The 20,714-nt window shown below is 46.4% G+C and overlaps 1 long non-coding RNA gene across 1 annotated transcript in view; it reads left to right on the top strand.

The window, feature by feature from the left end:
* LOC144155459 (uncharacterized) overlaps positions 1 to 20,234 on the top strand; it is an 86,087-nt gene extending 65,853 nt beyond the window's left edge. The window contains exons 3-4 of the long non-coding RNA XR_013319577.1: positions 18,468 to 18,541; positions 20,076 to 20,234. This is a non-coding gene — a long non-coding RNA (uncharacterized LOC144155459). The remainder of the gene's footprint in view (positions 1 to 18,467; positions 18,542 to 20,075) is intronic.
* The last annotated feature ends 480 nt before the right edge of the window (positions 20,235 to 20,714 follow it).

Genomic DNA, 20,714 nt, shown 5'->3' with positions numbered 1-20,714 from the left:
TGTCTTTTATACACGAATGCGGCTTGGACAAAATAATCTGAACGCTTTAACTTAATTTTACTACTGGGCGGATGCTGAGTGGGCGTTGCTGGGTCTCTTACTGTTTGTGTGCGTTTTGTGTGGTTTTTGTTTGGTGTTTCTGTGTTCGCGTCTTTTACCAATTTTTGCTGCTTCATTTCAATATGGAGTAGCAAGCAAAACTTAGGATAGGATGACTTCTCTATATCCTTAAAGTTATCTCTCTCTCCCCCCTTCACCCCGCCGTCCTACAAGTTCTTGATAACAAAAGCTTACGCACCACCTCTGGCTCCCCTCGGCATACCAAGCTTCCACTCTTGCTAGCTGCCGTGACATTACCCCTACTCAAACATATTGTAACGTAGTATTTTGGTTACATACTGCCGCTACTGTAGCATGAAGATCGGAATGAAGAAGTCGAAACGTTGAAGAGAGGTTTAAGGTTAACTTGTTTACTTTACTGATGACATTGGTGACATTTAGCACATACAAACTTGAAAACAATTACACTTATTACATAGATGAGAAAGACAGTCAAAGATTAAGGGTACTTAGCGGGACATAGTTGGCGGGCGAATGGCTCCCGGCGGGAGGGCACGACGACCGGCAGCAAGCGGCTCTCCTGGTGTTGCTCACTCTCGCAATCGCCAGAGGGGCCGCGTTATATTTGCTTTGGGGGGACGCACTGGGGGAAAAAGCGCATCCTAGCGTGTGCGGACCGCGCGGAAAAAGGGTAAGGCACACCCGCAGCCAATCAGGAGGACGCTTCTTAGCTCCAATCAGACATGTCCCCGCCAAAGTGAAAAGACCAAAAACACAGATACAAGGTTTCGACTCGAAAACGCGCGCCTGGAGAATTACGGGCGCAGAGCAAGTAGTTAGACAAAACGCACTAAAGTAAACAGGGTGAAAGGGAAAGTCGTCGGAAGAACACTGGAGACACGGAGCCCGAACGCGACCAGCGCACACGCCACGGGGGGGGGGGCATGGAACGCCGCGGCCGAGGTAACAGAAGCCGAGGCGCCTGCTCGCTCCCCGTCGTCTCCTGGTCGGCCGACGGGCCAACACACACTCGGCAACACGTTTCTTAGAAAAGCGGGGCCTCGGTGGCCGAAGAGGGATGCTAAAAAATTGAAAAAAGCAAATGGAACCGGGGCTTCGCGACAATATCATTCAAGAGCAAGTGGATCAGTACCACTTTACACTCGGCCGCGGTGACTGCTTTTCAGATGGAGGCGAAAAGCGAAAACACCCGTATGTCAAGATTTCGGCCCACGTTAAGGATCGGCGCACGTTAAGGATAGTGATAGTTTCGGTAAAACAAGTGCTACAGCCGTTTTATCTAACAATAGTCCATCCGTAGACGGCCATGTACTGACAGCAGACAGAATTCTGTAACGTTTACAACTTCCCTGTGAACTAATTACAACAAGTAAATGAAACTCGGCCTAATGATAGGGGTCAATTTCAGTATAACTTTTTCCAAGATACCTACATTAGATTGAGAGCTAAAGAGCACTTTACATTAGCTCTGCTGCGAGAGCGCAGACTTGGAGCGGCCGCGGGTGATCCTTTGTCGACGCGACCTGATAGACGCACGAAATTTCGCTCAGAGCCGAGCAGCGCAAGACAGCTTCACCGTAAAAAAAGTGGAGTGACGAAGTCAAAAAGGTCTACCAAAACCGGCGTCCAGAAGACGAAGCATGACCCATGGGCCATCGCCATCCCCCCCCCCCCCCCCCCCCATGATTTCCCACCTCCCACACGCATCCACATTTATGCTTACCGCATACTCATCGCGGTCATCAGGTCGACGCTGACGATGGCTTTTTTACGCTGTCAGCTAACGAGCGAGGCAAGCTTTACTTGGAGGCAGCCCCTAAATTTCCCCTGCTGCGCCCGCGCTTCGTTTAGCTACTTGGAACAGGCAGCGTCGTGACGGCCTATGCGAGGGGCCGTCGTTTTCATTCTCCGAACAGCTAAACTCTGGAAGAACTGCTGTCCGGCATAATCTTTAATACGTTTCTGGGAGCCCAGATATGCCGCACCCATCGCTGCAAAACTGCACGTCTAATTGTAACAACATGGCCACTGACACGGCCTTTGACACTAACGTGCCCAGTGCACGTATACCCCACTTAATTCGCGAGTGGCCTTTTCATAATCTCCAACAAAAAACTCAAAAATGAGTGTCTCAGAGTGTTCGTTGTACAACGCTGAAGTCTGTGAACATGATTTTGTACTGTTTTCCACGGACACTACAAACGGTTTGGATGACCTTGTGTGCCTTTGAGGAATCCTTAGTGTTCCCAGAAGTTCCGAGAAATCAAAAAGCTTGAACAAGGACACTGAGTCAACTTTCATTCGCCTACGTTCCATAGGCTCTAACACAGGCAGTCTGGTGTTGCGGCACACGGAAGTATTGGAGAAGTAGCGATGCTTCAGGTTGGAAAGAAATTTTTTGTGAACAAGTTCCACTCGGTACCTGTTTGCGGAGAACGCACCGTTCCTGGAAACAGAAGCATATTCCAACATATCGAGGTGTGAAGTTTCACAAAGTATAGAATGGACATGCAAAGTCCTTCGACAAACGGCATACCATGCCTTTGCGCGCAGGGTGCGTCTTCTTCTTAGATTCACCTGATCCGTGAAGCTAAGCGTGCTATCAAACAATACCCCAAGGTCAGAGGCAGCTTTCGCACGCAGAAAGATGTCTTCGCGGATGTGGTATGCAAAACAGAAGTGACAAGTTTTCCCGGTGAAGGGCACTAGTTTAGTTTTCACGCTGTTTAAAACGAGTTTATTGAGTGTGCACCACTCACATGGTTCCGTAAGTCTGGAGTCCAAGACGCTGTGGTTTTCCTGAAATATTTTGATGCCATCTGCCTAGAAGAGGAATGATGAGCTTTTTATCACAGTGGCAACGTCATTTGCAATAAAAGGAAATAAAAGGGAGCCCAGGACCCATCCCTATGGGACACCGTTAGTAACTGCGTACGGACTGGCCGTTGGCCGTGACGTAACAGGGTCGACCAGCAAGGTAGTCTTGCACTAGTGGTAGCAGCGATGCACGAGCGTAAGACTCGGTAAGTTTTGAAGTAATATAGAATTGAACAATACATCCAATGTCTTACTGAGATCACAGCAAATCTCGCCGAACTGACTTTTACTTTCTTTTGCTCTGCTTTTAATTTTACTATTGCTGTCGATGCGTGGACCATGAAGCTAACAAGATTCGTGGTCGTTGAGCAGCCCGAAGTAAAGCCACGCTTATTCGGGATGAGGAAGCACTTAAAGCACCAGCCTATAAAGAACGGATTCACATATCTTCGAAATAGCGCAGAAGAGGGATATCGGCCTGTAGTTCTTGCGTCAGTTTTTGGAGCGGATTTGTGAACAGGGACAATTTTGGCGATTTTTCACGGCAGAGGAGAAGTTCGGGAGGCAGTTGTTGAATATTGTTGACAAAATATGGACTAGGAGAGGACCAAATGCCTAAAGTAAGGCCGTAGGAACGCCATCAGGCCCGCATGCAAGCGAAGGTTTCATAGTGCGTAGAACCTTAAAGACAATATTCTCATCAAGTAGTCTTTGTGTCTGGCTGTGCTCCAAACGGCCAGGAAGTATCCGCAGGAGTGGTGCTATCTGAGGGGCTGAAAGCCGACCGACCTAAACTGTTTGGCAAATGCACCGCATGCATCTTTAACAACCTCGCCTTCGGAGTCTCATAGACAGATATCTTCATGTCCCCGGTGGGCCGACCTTTCCGGCATATACCTGCAAAATCCTTTAGGCTTCGCAATAAGGTTGGCCTATACCGAATTAATGTCATTTAAGTGATCCAAGGAGTAGAACTTCTTACACATTTTCTTGAATTCAGCTTTCTATGTCTCGAAACCGGTGCTTCGCACTTTTTTGTGAGCGTGGTCTTTCAATCGTAGTCACGAGGGGAGCCTGGAGAACCAGGAGGGATATTTTGCTGCTTTCACTTTCTCGAATGGGATGAACTGGTGCATACCACCTATTAAAATTTTATTCAGATGCGAAATCTGATAGTTCGGATCGTTTGAGTCCAGAATTCTCAGCCAGTCAAAGTTTCATAGATCATGATAGAAAGCTACATAATCACCGGACGCGAAATAATAATAATAATCAATCAATCAATCATGTTTAATAATAATAATAATAATAATAATCAATCAATCAATCAATCAATCAATCAATCAATCATGTTTATTTACGTGCCCAGGAACAGCCAGAGGCCTGGGTGCTGGCGCACGGATAGTTACATGAAAACAAAATACAAGAAACATATTGAAAGAAACAAACAAGCGACAACACACACACAAATTGAAGTAGCGAAAATTACAGAAATAAAGCACAGGCGGAGCCTGGGTACAGGTAAAAAAGAAAAAGAAGATGCCTTTGTGGCTCAGCTTATTGTAATGAATACACAACAAGCAGAGAACACAGTTTAACAGTAAGACGACAAAAACAATGACAAAGTATAGAGACAAATGATAAGACAAGCATGATAAGTAAACAGTTTCAAATAATAATAATAATAATAATAATAATAATAATAATAATAATAATAATAATAATAATAATAATAATAATAATAATAATAATAATAATATAATAATAATAATAATAATAATAATAATAATCAATCAATCAATCAATCAATCTTTATTTTTGGTGCCCAGGAACAACCCTAGGGTCTTGGTACTGGTACACCATATACAAGCATTCATAAAAACAAACTAAAATCAAGACAACACAACACAGAAAACCATATATATGAAAGAAACAATAAGATAAAAATAGTTACAGAGATCCCAGAAAGCAAAACAGCAAAAAAAAAGGAAGCCTAGTGTTAGAAGCCATGACACCTGGCCAGCAAAACGTTGAAGGCACGTGAAAAATTGAAAATACACAAGCAAAACTCAATGCACATGACGGAGATAGATTATACACATAAAACAAAGGTTTTGTAACAAAATGTTAGGAAGTTTCAAAATGAAAAAACGAAGTTCAGCGTTACAAGCACTGACACCTAAACCGACAGAAATTCAAGCAACACAAAATCAGGAAAAGTGAAAAACAAACAAGCAAGATGATGATTTGCATAAAATAAATACGGAACCGAAATACGGCACATAAATGACATAAAGGCACTTAAGCTACAACAGTTTTCAATTCATTAGAGAACAAAGACAAAGAGCTCTGGAATATATCAAGACGATCGGAATATTCATTATATGCACATTGTATTCTGCAGATGGACGAGCATCGTTTACTTAAAGCATCTGTTCTGAAAGTTCGAAATCTTCGGAAAAGTTTGTTCGGCAAGTTGACATTGATAAGTGCAACCAAGTCATCACACAAAATATCACCATGAAGAAGTTTATAAAGAAAGATAATGTCAGCTCTCATTCGTCGACACCAAAGGGAAGGAATACTTTTGAGACAAGACATGCTGCCGTTTGCGTCTTCTTGTACATGACGGAAACGGTGCCTAAAGATAGAAAGGAACTTATTTTGAACCCTTTCGATGCGGTCACTATTGGACTTGCAAGTTCCATTCCAAACAACAGAACCGTATTCGAGAAGAGGTAAGCACAGAGCCGAATACAACTTTAAGAAAGGAAGAGGACTTTTAAACTCTCTAGAATACCTGCAGACAGCACCCAGACATCGAAGAGAGCGTCCGGTAATTTGTGTAACGTGGGAAGAGAAAGTCAGAGAAGAATCAAATAGTACTCCCAAGTCCCGAATTTCGGTCACCCTCGGCAGTGCAGTGCTTGCTATTTTATAGGAGTATTGCAGCTGTTGAGTTTTCCTACTATAGGAAACAACTTTCGTTTTTGAGGGGTTCAAAATTAAGTCGTTTTTGGTGCACCAACGATGGAATGACACGATATCAGCCTGAAGAGAATTACAGTCCTGAACATTACGCACTTCTCTGAAGATTTTCACATCATCAGCATACAACAAAAAAGAAGAATTTTTAATGGCAGAAGCAACATCTAATAATAATAATAATAATAATAATAATAATAATAATAATAATAATAATAATAATAATAATAATAATAATAATAATAATAATAATAATAATAATAATAATAATAATAATAATAATAATAATAATAATAATCAATCAATCAATCAATCATGTTTATTTACGTGCCCAGGAACAGCCAGAGGCCTGGGTGCTGGCGCACGGATAGTTACACGAAAACAAAATACAAGAAACATATTGAAAGAAACAAACAAGCGACAACACACACACAAATTGAAGTAGCGAAAATTACAGAAATAAAGCACAGGCGGAGCCTGGGTACAGGTAAAAAAGAAGAAGAAGATGCCTTTGTGGCTCAGCTTATTGTAATGAATACACAACAAGCAGAGAACAAAGTTTAACAGTAAGACGACAAGAACAATGACAAAGTATAGAGACAAATGATAAGACAACCATGATAAGTAAACAGTTTCAAAAACAGGCAACTATATTGGTTAAACAGAACCACAGAGAAACCAAATTTCAGCAATAAAAAAAAGAAAAACGAACGACAGAGATATCATAGATGTTTAACATACTGTGTTCAACAAAGCAGTACGGTAAATTGTAAAGGAGCTTTGAAAGATGTCAAGGCGTTCAGAGAAGCGGTTGTAGCAATTCTGTATTCTGCGCACAGGAGAATGATTGGAGTTGCGCGCAGCGGTCAAGAAAGGGCGATGCGACCTGGTGGGCCTCTGTGGAACACTAAACTCTAAACAGTTAAGCAGGTCTGCGCAAGAAAGGTCCCAATAATAATAATAATAATAATAATCAATCAATCAATCAATCAATCATGTTTATTTACGTGCCCAGAAACAGCCAGAGGCCTGAGTGCTGGCGCACGGGTAGTTACATGAAAACAAAATACAAGAAACATATAGCAAGAAACAAACAAGCGACAAGACACACACAAATTGAAGTAGTGAAAATGACAGAAATAAAGCACAGGCGGAGCCTGGGTACAGGTAAAAAATATAAAAAGAAGATGCCTATGTTGCTCTGCCTGTCGTAAAGGCCACACGACAGGCAGAGCAACGAAGTTTGACAGTAATACAACAAAAACAACGGCAAGAGTGTAGAGACAAATGATAAGACGAACAAATGACAGTAAACAGTTTCAAAAATAGGCAACTATCAGTTGGATAGACACAGCCGCAGAGAAAGCAAATTCCAGAAAAAAAGAACGACAGACATATCATAGGTGTTTAACATACTGTATTCAACAGCTGTACGGTAAATTGTAAAGGATTTCTGAAAGATGTCAAGGCGTTCAAAGAAGCGGTTGTAACAATTCTGTATTCTGCGCACAGGAGAATGATTGGAGTTGCGCGCAGCGGTCAAGAACGGGCGATGCGACCTGGTGGGCCTTTGTGGTATACACTAAACTCTAAACAGTTAAGCAGGTCTGCGCAAGAAAGGTCATTTTGTGAAGAAATGTAAGGTCTGCACGCATACGTCTGCAGTTCAAGGAAGGGATGGAAGGGACTATGGGTAAGTCAGAATCAGGATGAAAACTGTGATTGTGATGACGGTGCTTAAATATGGATAAAAACTTCTTCTGCACACGTTCTATTAATTCACTACTAGATTTGGAGATGCCATTCCAGGCAACAGAAGCATATTCTAACTGTGGTATATGCTTCTGTTGCCTGGAATGGCATCTCCAAATCTAGTAGTGAATTAATAGAACGTGTGCAGAATAATCAATCAATCAATCAATCAATCAATCAATCAATCAATCATTTATTTGCGTGCCCAGGAACAGCCGGGGGGGCCTTTGTGCTGGCGCACGGAAACAGGAACACACGAAACATAATGTACACATCTTTCAAATACAAAATAAAATACAAAATACAAAAAAAAACGAAAGGATAGCTTATGTTGAAGTTACGGAATGAAAGTCATTTAAGTGCATGAACTCAAGGATAAAAGACAAATGCAGAATAAGAAAAGTTGGCAGTTACGCCAATACAAACTCAGAGACATGTTTGCGAAACAGAGTAGGGCAATCATTAAATATATCAAGGTAATCCGAGTAGTGATTGTACGTGCATTGCAGTCGGAACACAGGGCACAAGACACGCAGACAATTGGGGTTGCAAAAGGTATCATGTTTCCTGGTCCACTTTTGCGGCACATAAAGACGAACATGCTGTAGCAGCTCACCACAAGACACTATGCCGTGCATAATTTTAAAGAGGAAGAGAATATCAGCCTTGTTCCGCCTGGAAGTTAAGCATGATAGCGTCAATGAAGAGGGCGATCCAGGGTTATAATTACTACTATCGCCAAAGCGATGGTGGAAGATAGATATGAACTTATTTTGGACCCTTTCTACAAGCTTACGGTTTGTTTTGCTCGTGCTGTTCCAGACAACAGATGCATATTCAAGCTGAGGACGACATATAGTTGTGTAGAGCTTGAGAAGAGAAAGCGGCTCCTTGAACTCCTTGGACACGCGACAGACAACGCCAAGCGATCGAAGAGCTCTACGAGTAATTACCTGAATATGTGGAGAGAAGCTCAGTTTACTGTCGAAAGTGACGCCTAGGTCATTAACCTCTACCACACGTGGGAGTAAATCACCGTTGATGTTATAGGGAAACAATAATAATAATAATAATAATAATAATAATAATAATAATAATAATAATAATAATAATAATAATAATAATAATAATAATAATAATAATAATAATAATAATAATAACCATCATGTTGTCTACTGCAGGACGAAGGCCTCCCCTATAGACTTCTAACCCCTACTGTCTTCCGGTGCCCGAAGCCATTTTTTGCAACGAGTCTTCTTATCTCACTCCTCGAACGAGTTATCTGTCTTCGCCTGTTTCGCCTCTCGGCAGCCATTTTTCCACCCGGAAGGTCCATTTGTTGTCAGTTCTCCGCATTACATGCCAGACCCAAGTCCACTTCTTTCTATTATTTGAGCTATATGATGCCTTCCACCTGAGTTTGTTCCCTGATCCAAGACGCTCGTTTCGTTGCTCCTATCATCCTTCATTCCATGGGTCGGCGGGCTGACAAGCATTGCTACGGCGGTGGGCGCCACGCAGCCGGCTGTGCAGGCTTCTTCGCGAAAACGATTTTCTTTGCAACAACAAAAAGCCCTTGTCCCATTTTTATATGATTTGGCACGAACATGTATCTTCCTTTTACTTAGTTTTAAAAGATCGAACGTCGTTGCCCACGTAATGTTTTGGCCTCCATCAGTGGCATTTTTTCGAAGAAAAAAATTGGTATTAACTATTTAACAGGAAAACATGTTGTTGCGAGGCTTTGCAATTTAAATAACTGCCACTATATCTCCCCTTCTCCTGCACGAGGCGTTCGACCTCTCCCTTCTAAATAAATTCATTCATTCATTCATATTTCCCTGCCCCATAGGGCAAGTAAAACGATTTTGTGGGGGTCATTTGATGTAAATTAAACAAAAAAGAGCAAACTTCGAAGGTTTTTTATTTACGTTCGCGCTATTGATTCAAGTATAAAATGGCTTTACTCGTCAGTAGTTTGTTGGGGTAGGAGCATTCTGCTCAAGGTTGTTGTTGAGTTGTTGTTAGTTTGTTGAGGTAGGAGCATTCCGCGCAAAAAAACTAGCAGTGACGTAGCTCGGCTATGCCGGGATATACGTAGCGTAAGTTAAGGTTCAGCTTGTTATTCTTAGATTTCCTGGTTGTCTAGGATTAGCTTGATTATCATGCTTACTGCTGCTTCAATGAGACGCACACGGTATACGCATTATGTGACGACACATGTATATTTATCAAGCGGCTCCGGCGCAGCGTCACCAATCGCCCCAGAGCTAAGCTAGTTCCACAGGCGCACGCCGGTGTTGTTGTTGTTGTTGTTCCTGGTGACTTGGCTCATACCCACGTGGGGGATTGGCCAGGAATCGGGCGTGAGAAGGGCTAATGCGCCCGCTTAAAACACCGGAAACTTATAACCTCGCTATTTATACGTAAAAAGAAAGAAAATGGAATTGGTTGAAAGTAGTAAGTGGATTTTTGAGTAGAACAACTGAGCTTTTTGAACCGGAAAATCTGCATGCAAGAATCAAAGCTAACAGGGCAGGCGCCTGGTCTCGGAAACGTATGCATGAATGGCTGCAGCCACCCCTCGGTGACAATATCCCAGTGATGTGGCCCCAAAAGATAGTAGTACGGGCATGGAAATAGGCAGGCCAATTCGTCGCAATGGCGTGGCAAGTAACATTGCCTCATCATTGAAAAACCGCGGCAATGCAATATGAAGTGCTATAAAGTCTCCTGATCACCGCAGACAGCACATCGGGAGGAGGAGGAGGCTAGAGCATCCCGGTGCATATAAAAGTTGAGTTGGGGGACTCGACATCTGAAGGTAGTTAATGTGACCTCGCATTGTCGAAATTCACAAAAACTGGTGTTGCAATTATGTTTTAAATGGACATAATCGTCAAAATTAGTGATGATCCCTTCCTGCACTCTTGCTAGGCGTTGGTAGGTACGAAACCTTGCTCCTGCTACAATGAAGGGAATAGGGCATAGGTCAACTGGAGGGCCATCTAACGACGATCGTGCCAAGGAATCAGCCTGTTCATTAAGCTGTAACCCTTTGTGACCTGGAACCCAAATGAGGCAGATGTCCCGCAAATGGGAAGGCACAAAGAAGTTGAATGTACGAAAAAGAGCGGAATTTTCGGATGAAGACAGAGCAGAACAAACCGATAAGGAGTCAGTAATTATTGCTACGTTAAAGTGCTGCGGAGGTACGTCTTTTAAGGCCAGAACTATAGCTAGGAATTCGGCTTGAAATATCGGTGTGAAATCAGGTAAACGCAGCGAGGCTGACGAGTTAAGGTGTTGCTGCGACGCACGAGCCATCGCTTCCACACCCGGCCACACCTCGCATGATCATCAAGTGGACCGGGCAGCTACGTGCCGCGCTTGCGCAGCACGGTGTTGCTGCGACGCACGAGCCATCGGTTCCACACCCGGCCACCCCTCGCATGATCATCCAGTGGACAGGGCCGCCATGTGCCGCGCTTGCGCAGCACGGCTCTCCAGGAGCCACGCAAAACTGCTCAACCTCGGCCAGTGTAGCTCATGATACAAAACGATCAAGCCGGATATCTCCTTGCTAGACGCACAGACAGACACTGATGATGGCTGCTGCAGGTCCGCAGCACACACCCACGTGTAGATTGGCGATGGTCCTGCACATACCATTCCCTTCTCCAATTGCTCATTACAGATGTATCGGTTACAGCGACGCTGGTAGCCTCTCGTTAGTCGGAGTTTTTTGTGGGTCTGAGGTTACAGGAAGCAGATTGAAGAAGAAAGGAGGCGGACGCGAAGAAAACGATCGTGACACTGCCCATCACGCGCCCCCGAAGGGCAAGAAAACAAGAAAAAAGAAGGTAGAAGCTAAGAGAAGGATCGCGACACCACCGCTCATGGGCCCTCGGAGAGCAAGAAAAATTTCACCATCTTCCCGTAGGGGAACCCTGAGTAGTATGCGAAGCAGCCATGGGGTCGACTCAAGTTACCATTAGTTTTCACTTCGATCGCGGCGTTGCGGGAGGAGAATGAGGGGAGCGGAGCGCGCGCGCGCGCGTCATATTTATACCGCGGAGCTACAGTGGTGCCCCCAGCGGAGTATGCAGCGGCTACCGTCGCGTCTCTAACACTGAGCTGCTTCGCATTATCGCGCGCGGAGCCGCAGGTGTTGCCATTTGTTGTGCAATCCCGGAGAGGAGAGGAGCTTCGTAGAGAAGAGGAGGAATGCTGGAGAGGAGAGGAGTGTTGGAGAGGAGAGGAGGAATGCCTCGCATACTACTCAGGGTTCCCTTACGGGAAGATGACGACGGTGGTTGAACGCGGAGCTATCTCGTGATGGATTCTTCGGTTGGCCAATCCCTAGGGGCATCCTGCCACAATCATCGTCAGAGGTGCCTGGCCAGGCATGCGCAGTGGGGGTGTTGTACTCAGGGTTCCCCTACGGGAAGATGACGACGGCGGTTGAACGCGAAGCTATCTCGTGATGGATTCTTTGGTTGGCCAATCCCTAGGGGCATCCTGCCACAATCATCATCAGCGGTGCCTGGCCAGGCATGCGCAGTGAATGTGGGTACGGCGGACAACGACAACGACAAGGGAGGGAGGAACACAGCCCCGAGCATGAGATGCTTCGCATCTAATCCAACCTCTAGGGGCATCCTGCCACAATCATCATCAGCGGTGCCTGGCCAGGCATGCGCAGTGGGGGTGTGGTACTCAGGGTTCCCCTACGGGAAGATGACGACGGTGATTGAACGCGAAGCTATCTCGTGATGGATTCTTTGGTTGGCCAATCCCTAGGGGCATCCTGCCACAGTCATCATCAGCGGTGCCTGGCCAGGCATGCGCAGTGGGTGTGCGGACGGCGGTCAACAACAACAAGGGAGGGAGGGACACAGCCCCGAGTATGAGATGCTTCGCATCTAAAGAAAAAAAACACCTTTAGAAAAGCTTGAACACGGCACAACCACTCACGCGGCGCCTCCCCACTGGGCTGCCGGGAGGAAACCACGCGAGCATCTTAAACGACAATCCCGCCTCTTTCCGAGATATGTGATTGCGTGTACCCCGAGAGGCCTGCTCACCTGCACAAAATCAATGCCGTCGAAGAGGGGCGGGTCGCGCTGCAACTTGCGTTCACGAACATTCGCCGTTCATGAACATTCGCCGTCTCGCACATGGCGGTAGGAATTTTTCAACAAAGTGGAAAGTCGTTTACTCGCCCGCGAACGTCCAAAGCACGGTGGAGACGTCCAGCGCAAGGTCATTCTCGCCACGTTTCGGACGAAATGAAACCCTGAGTAGTATGCGAAGCAGCCATGGGTTTAGCGTGTGTTTGGTTTGGTACGACCACTAGCTTTGCTGCCCACTCACTTCTCTACGACAGGATGGCTTCTTGATTTTTTTAATTTATTTCTCATGCCACTATGAGCATGATAAAAAGAAATTTCCAGTCAAAACAAATTTCACCGTTATTGCTTTTCGGCTTACATATGCTGAAATATATTTTTGACGCATACATGGAAGATTCAAGTACCCCCGGGTCTCTTTCGGCGTGGAATCACTCAGTGCCCGAAACATTCAAAATGCAGATCTTTCTTAGGTTCGGATTATTCAAATAGCAAGCTTCTGGTAGTACGAGCGACTTATCGTGGAGTGATATAGTGCTGGTCTACTACGAAGCGGATCCCCTCTTCAGTTCTCACTTCAGGTTACCCGCTGAAGAACTCACACCTGCACTTCCTACGCTCCATACCTTCCCGCTTCCCCCCTGAAACCTGATCTAGTTGCTCTAGTCAAACCTTTCGGGGGATGCTCAGAACTTTCTAAAAATGTGAAGGCGAAAGCGTAGTTGGACCTTCAGTTAGTCTGCTGATAAACTTTGCCTCGCCCGTCACCACTTGACCAGCCCCCAGGACAGCACCCTCCGAAGCTCGTACCGCTGGCTAGCCGTCGCCCTTTCACAGAGCCCTCCTCCGATCGTCCTCCCGCACTGCGGTTTTTCTTTCCTTGCGCAAGATCGCTGCCCGGCTAGCGTCCTTTCCTGGTACGCGATCCCCCGTTTACCCTCCTTGGCTCGCGCAACTTCGATGTATTTTGGACCACCTCCTCCCAACGCACGTGCATGAAACAAAGATATAAAGCGCGGCGGTGCTCCTCAGGACCTTCAATAAAGTTCATTGTCTGCCTGTATGTCTGCCGTTCTACATAGGGCGAATTTACCCGCGAATTCGCAGCTGTGGCCAGCTCGTGCGGCAAAACGACCTATTTTCTTTGCTGCCGAAGCTCCGAGAATACGAGAGTTGAAGCTACGAGAGTTGAAAGTAGCGCTCCGTGGTGTCTCTGTTCTCTTTTCTTGTCCTCTTCCGCATGCGCTATGAATTTTTCTGCTACGAGAATAGTTCATTTTGCAGAACGAGCGGCGCCGCAGCTGCGAATTCGCCGGTAAATTCGCACTATGTGGAACGGGCTTAAGGCTTTCAACTTAATAAACGTGTGGAAGCACTATCTTCGTCGTCGTCCTCATCATCATGCTCACCACTTCAAAGCCCCTACCATCATCAGCAGCAGCGGCATCATCGTCATCGCCCTCCTTTTGCTGCCAGTTTGTGCCACTTGCCGCGTAGCCCCCGCCGCTCAGCGTGCGTGTTCGGGCACTAGAGACGACGAAGACAAGGCCTTCCCTGTCGTGCTCTGGTTCCAGGCGTCCCATGCATACTCCTCCCGCCATGACCATTATCTGGAACGAAATGCTTGGGTGAGCGCAACAAAGAACACAAGCACCTTCTCCTGATGTGCGAAAAAGTTTGCATGTTCGTGACAGCTCTAAGTCTTTCACGGGCGAGTTTAAACTGTTACATCTATGGTGCGTGGGAAGCAGGTCGTATAAAACCACACGAAATCGAACACGCGATGTGTTGGTATACGCAGCCCTCGAAAATATGCACGTTCCGCCAGAAAAGCGAGCGCTGGCGGCACGACTGAAACGGCGACTGTGGTAGCTTTGGCGCAGGCTAATTACGCGTGAGAATAATATATGAGGTACGGCCTTTGAAACTTCACATGCGTCGGTGGATCTCTTAAACAAATTACCTCAAACACCTGGAATTGAAAGGCGCGTGCTGCATTTTCTAAGCCGTTTTTAAGCGAAACTTATATGACTAAGGTTTCATGCATTTTCCGCGTCTGCGAACAAAAATTACCGAGGCTGCACGTGTCGTTGAAGCGCGAGCAGTTCTAAAGTGCGAGGCGCTGAAAAACGAGCACTCCGGTGCGTGTGCCCGCGTGTTTCAAACGGCATATAATTTCGACGGTGACCGCGCAGGTATAGAACACACGGGGATGTTCGTCTTCCTCAGGAAAGGAGCTCGGGACGTGGGCTCGAGAGCGGCTTCTCGACGCCTTAGGGGCGTCGAGAAAGTATTTCTTTAATTGATGCTGATTGAACAGGATGAAGTGGTCCGAGGGCAGGACAGACATAGGCTAAGATTCCGTGAATATTTGTTCTGCGTGTGCAAAACCGCATTGCGGCAAAGCCAATTATATCACGAATGCATGCTCAGCAGAAAGCGGCTCTAACTGTGTGTGTGTTCCTTAGGAATGACCGCCATCAACGCTCAAGAGAACTAAAATTTCTTATAGCTTTCACCTAAATTTTGTGTCGCCTGGGCTGTATGTCGTGCGCTAAAAAGCTTCGCTGGTCATCCACCTTCAAGAGTGGGATGGCTCATAATTTTTTTTTACAATACTTAGTGCTTACGTCGTACCTAAATCCGGATACAGCTGAACGCACTTAAAAATTCTGTGCAACTAAAGGACATTCCGCCTTTCTATTCTGCGCCGTTTTTGGTTGCTTGCGGTGATTATATGAATTGAGTTATTCAGAACAGTAAATTGGCCCCAGGGACCAGCCACGAGTGAGATTTTCGGTCTATATTGACGTAGCAAACGCGAGGTTGACATTTGCATTATCGCGCCTTGCTCGTTTCAGTAGGGCGCTGTGGAGGCCATAATACCGCGGCATTCCGCTAGATAAGTAAATATGTAACTAATGTGCTGGATAATAACTGCATGCCTATTCTGATCCCCCTTGGTAATATTGTGTCAAACAAATAATCCGGAATCGCCTTCCCCTCAGTACAAAACCAAACAAAGTTTTAAACATAAAAAGCAAAGCGCAGTGGCTTTAAACTTGCCATTTTTGTAGGTATAAACTTCTCATTGGTAGCTGTTGAAGACCAAGAGGCAGACGCGGTTAAAGGAGCACCAGTTTATTGGCGACCTTCCAACGGGTGATTCTGTCCAATTCTCAGGATGATGATGATGTCACGAGCTTCGCTGCCCGTGCAGTGGCTACTCGCTTCTTATTTCTATTTCGTCGTCTTCCCAACCAGACCACATTTTCTAACAGGCTCCGGCCGGCCAAATATAAGGAATCTGGTTGGCTTCACATGTTCAATTCTTTAAGCCTTTAATGCGCTGTGAACTTGCGTCTGTAGTATCGAGACGACGAAGTAGCTGAATTGGCCATGTCCAAGTCATTCCCGTAAATGTAGGCACTATGCATAAGTTGACGTGTCCATCATGACTTCCGGAACTTTCATGATTGCCCGAATCAATCTTCCAAGAGCCTCCCCACCAGGGAGCTTGCTCAGCTACGAAAATGAAGTGGCTGGAGTTGTTCAAGAAATAACCTTGCATTTCTTGCGCCAATGGGATCCAATTCACTTCGGCTGTTCCTGTTGCTTTTTTCTCAAGGTAATTATTGCGTACAGGTTTCGGGTTGTTGCTGCAATCTGTGAACCTCTTGTGCCAAGCGGTCAATCGTGCGAGGCGGTTCGAGTTTTCTGGTTGAGACGCACTTTCCGCGCCAGAGTGGTCAATTCCTTCACGGTCGAAGGCTTTTAAGAGCGTTGGACCTTCGGAAAGTTCTCGCTTCTCTGTAATTTTTACGTGGTCAACACCCGAAAATGGATTCTTCTGCGTAAATTCGCGGCGTTCAACGGCCACGTGAAAGCTTTTCACATTTCCTGAGCCGATGGTCGGTGAGATGGATGTCGCATCGCCTTGCACAGTCCACCCGAAGACCGTTTCCACAGCAGTGAGGTTTTCGTTAAGGCGATCAATGTACCCTGTCACGAATGTCCAATAGCAGTCTGTTCCGATAAGTAGGCTGATGCCTGGTTCTGGGTGAACATTGAAGCCGGAGACGTCGGCGAAGGGCATCGCGTTGGCTTCAAGTTCGTGCAGAGTCATTGGTTCTGTCAAGCGAGGTAGGTCGTTGCATATCGCGGGAACTTCAACAGCCTCGATTTGAAAGCTACGATGGTCGTGCTGGCTGTAGAGGGTCAGTTGTACTCTTTTGTGCTTCTTACTATGAAACGACGAGTTCCCTAATCCAGAAATCGTCATCTGCTCCTCGGCCAGTACCTTTGTTCGTAACTTCCTAGACAGCGTTTCTGTTATGAAGGTACGCTGACTACCTCCGTCAAACAACAGTCTCGCCGGATGTTTGCTAGCTGTTCCCTTGGCCCACACTTGTGCCGTCTGGAGAAGAACAGTTCTCTGGGGAGTCCTTTTCAATAGTCTTGCCTCATCGGTAGGGGTCTTCAACTGTGTAAACCGTGCATCCTGGTCACGGCACCAAAACGTTGAAGACAAGGAGGCAGACGCGGTTAAAGGAGCACTAGTTTATTGGCGACCTTTCAAAGGAATTCTGTCCAATTTTCAGGATGATGATGATCTCACGAGCTTCGCTGCCCGTGTGGCGGCTACTCGCTTCTTATTTCTATTTCGTCGTCTTCCCAACCAGACCACATCACATTTTCTAGCAGTAGCCAAAGAAGCGAGGGCGAGAGGGTAAAATGGGAACGCCGTAATTTTAATGTGTTTAGGGGCGACGAAGCAACCTTTCAGAGTCTTCTTGTAGGCCGTTCCGCAGCAGCACTTGACGCTTGAGCCAAACGTCACAACGACGACACGCTTCTCGTCTGTTTTTTCCCCTGCAGTTTAAAGCCCCCCTCCTCTTTTTGTTTTTAGCTTTACTAGTTTCTCCAGACCGTGGGAGCCATAGGTTGCCTCTTACAATACGCACTATTTTCACCCCCCACGAAATTCGCCGCCTCATTTATAGATTAACACAACCCAACCAAAGGTAACGTCATCTAACCTAACCCAATCTAGCCTAACCTAACCTAACCTCACCCAACCCAACATAACTAAACCTTACAAAACCTAACAAAACCTGTCCCAATGCAAACTGTGGTACCGGGGTTCTCACAGTCGACCGTGGCCCCCAGGACGGACATCCAGCCCTGTGAGGAACAAAATTTGCTTGCGTCCGTTCGCCTGGATACCGAATAGCACACTGACTGCCCCGTATCACCGCCCCTATCGCCGTCACGCCCACCTCATGTCCCGCGCATGATCTACGCTTCGTCGTTGTCTTCGGTCGGTGCGCGGTGGGGTAATTAGCCGCCACGTAGGGGCGTCGGGGGTTGACTAGGGCCACCACGCCCGTCGGTTGCCACCAAACAAATTATCTTATGTAGATGGCGTTATTCGATGGGATGAATTTGGAAAAAAAATCTGTAGCATGCAAAAAAAAACTACATGGCGCTTGCGCAATGTGATGCCATACGATGCTACGGAACGACTTGCAAAAATCTGTCCCGACTGACATCTTCCTGCCGATTTGATTCAGCCTCTTTTAAAGTACCTTAACTTAAAACGTGAACCCCATTAATTTCATACCAAGACATTCCGTATGATGTTCACATCATACCCAGATCGTTCTCAATTTATTGCTGACACTACGTGCTTCATTGCAGGTACCCTTGCATTATTCTTTGGTTGGGAATGACCATCCAGGAGGTTTGGACTGCTGATAATACCCGAACAGAAGGTAAACGTACTTCATCACTGGCTTAGTTTAATGTGGGATATATCGAGACGATAATGCACGCACGCACGCACGCACGCACACGCACACGCACACACGCGCATGCACACGCACACGCACACGCACACGCACAAACAAACAAACAAACAAACAAAAAGCGCGAAGTCGCCTTTCTTAAAGGTAAATATGGCATACGAAAGCCGTGACAGGCGAAAGTATAATTTTTTTTTTTTTGCTCTTTCTAGTCAAGGGCCTAGGTGGTGTCGTTCACAGGGGTAAACTGTGTCCACCTGAACCTGCCGCATAAACACTCAGGAAGCGATTAATTCCCATTGTCAAATCAATGTAAGGGTAAGGAGCGCGCCCATTGGCGGCGGTACGCGTTCCAAAGTGCGAGCATGAGTAGTTCCCACCTAAAAAACAGCTCCCATATCTTTATGTATTGTTCTTTTTTTAGAAACCAGCGGGGATACCTCTTGGGAAGCAGAAACGAAGACCTTAAAAGCCACTTTCTGTCGATACCGGAAGGGCTTTAATGGATCGTCGCCATATTTCCCGAAGCCAAAGGGACGTCTGGGCCTTTCTTTTTTGAGCCTCTTTGTTTGTCTTGTAGTTTGATCACCGTGACAGTAAAAGAAAGGATGGGCGGTTTACATTAATCACTAGGAGGTAGCTTTTTACAAGTTCACAGTCTGTGCGACAAACGGGTTTTCGCCGTCGTACCTCAAGCAGAAATAGCGAAAAGGGAGCAGAAGCAACGACGTAAGCGCCGAAGCCAGGAGCGGCCAGGAAGAGGGTTTTAGGAATGGACGTGTAGGACAAGGTAAAAACGAGCAACCCCTCACCCTTGGTCTCTGAAGACCTTCCCTAGAGCTTCACGGGTACTAGTACTGCTGAGCACGAGGTCGCGGGTTCGATTCCCGGCCGCGGTGGCCGCTTTTCTGATGGAGGCGAAAAGCAAAAACGCCCGTGTGTACGAGATTTCGGCGCACGTTAAAGATCCCCAGGTGGTTAAAATTAATCCGCAGCCCTCCACTACGGCGCGCCTCATCGCCTGCGTTGCGTCGGCGCATTAAACCCTACAACCAATCAATCAATCAACGGGAACTAGTCTGTCGCCGATTGAAACCTCTTCCCAATGCAATTTGGCCGCAATGGCAGCGTTTCCCTATACCCCGAAGTAGCTGGAGTGCGGGTGGTAATTCCACAGCGCTCTTCGAGTGGAGAACTCTCGAAAATACTGGAGTGTTTTGATACTGAAGTGTTTCGATACTGCACGTCAAGAAACTGCGATTCTTGACGTGCAGTATCGAAACACTTCGCGATCGGTAAAAATAGCGAGTTCATTTGACGTATTCCGATGGCACCCAGAGAGTGCGACCGCGCAAACAGGCCATTGGAAATGGGAAAGCTCGATTGCAAAGCCTAATTAGCGTGATTGGATCGAGGAGGGGGAAGGGGGGGGGGGGGCTTTCAAAGCGGCTACAAAGACATTGCGAGCCACTGAAAATGGCGGAACCCTTGTTACACCGCGCAGGAAACGACACGATGGTGCCGCAGGTACGGCCCTCGGCTCTGATGACTCTGCGGCGCTGGTTTCAGAACCACGTCATACCGCACAGGCCCTACCCAGCAACCCCGAGAAGCGAAACGAGTGAGACGACGACCACCCACACGCACCGACCGCTGGGATACACTCGAGGCGAGTTCTCCCACTTATCGCGTCAGCGGAGGAAAAGCACGCCTCTTGGGCCTCTTTCATTATCGCTCACTGCGTACTCTCTGAAGGGGCATGTATATGTTCATATGACAAGGACAGTGCGAGATTGATAGTCTACGACGCACCTGCTTGGACCGAAGTAAAGACCCAACTCAACGCACAACCAATCGTGTCCTTTTCCTATAGTTGGCTGGGCCATGATGCGGACAAATGCAGAGCTGTATCGGTGAGGCTCTTCTGCAGATGCGAAATCGCCTCACCGCATCGGCTAGTCAGCGCACTAAAAAAAAAGCGAGAAAACATTTATAAGATACTATTTCTGCGTGGTATAACCAGAACACGACAAAAATAAATATAATAAATTACTATTGGGACATAAACTAGAGGTGGAGCACTTTTTTTTTGCGATCATATATACGGAACTGGGAAATTCCGAAGCTGTTTTCTCCAGTTTTC

Source organism: Haemaphysalis longicornis, unplaced genomic scaffold (assembly GCF_048455015.1).
Source record: "Haemaphysalis longicornis isolate Haplotype H1 unplaced genomic scaffold, Haemaphysalis longicornis Haplotype H1 scaffold_1, whole genome shotgun sequence".
In the NCBI taxonomy this organism is placed as follows: Eukaryota; Metazoa; Arthropoda; class Arachnida; order Ixodida; family Ixodidae; genus Haemaphysalis; species Haemaphysalis longicornis.
Note: the sequence above shows the minus strand (reverse complement) of the source record. Positions and strands in the feature narration are given on the sequence as shown.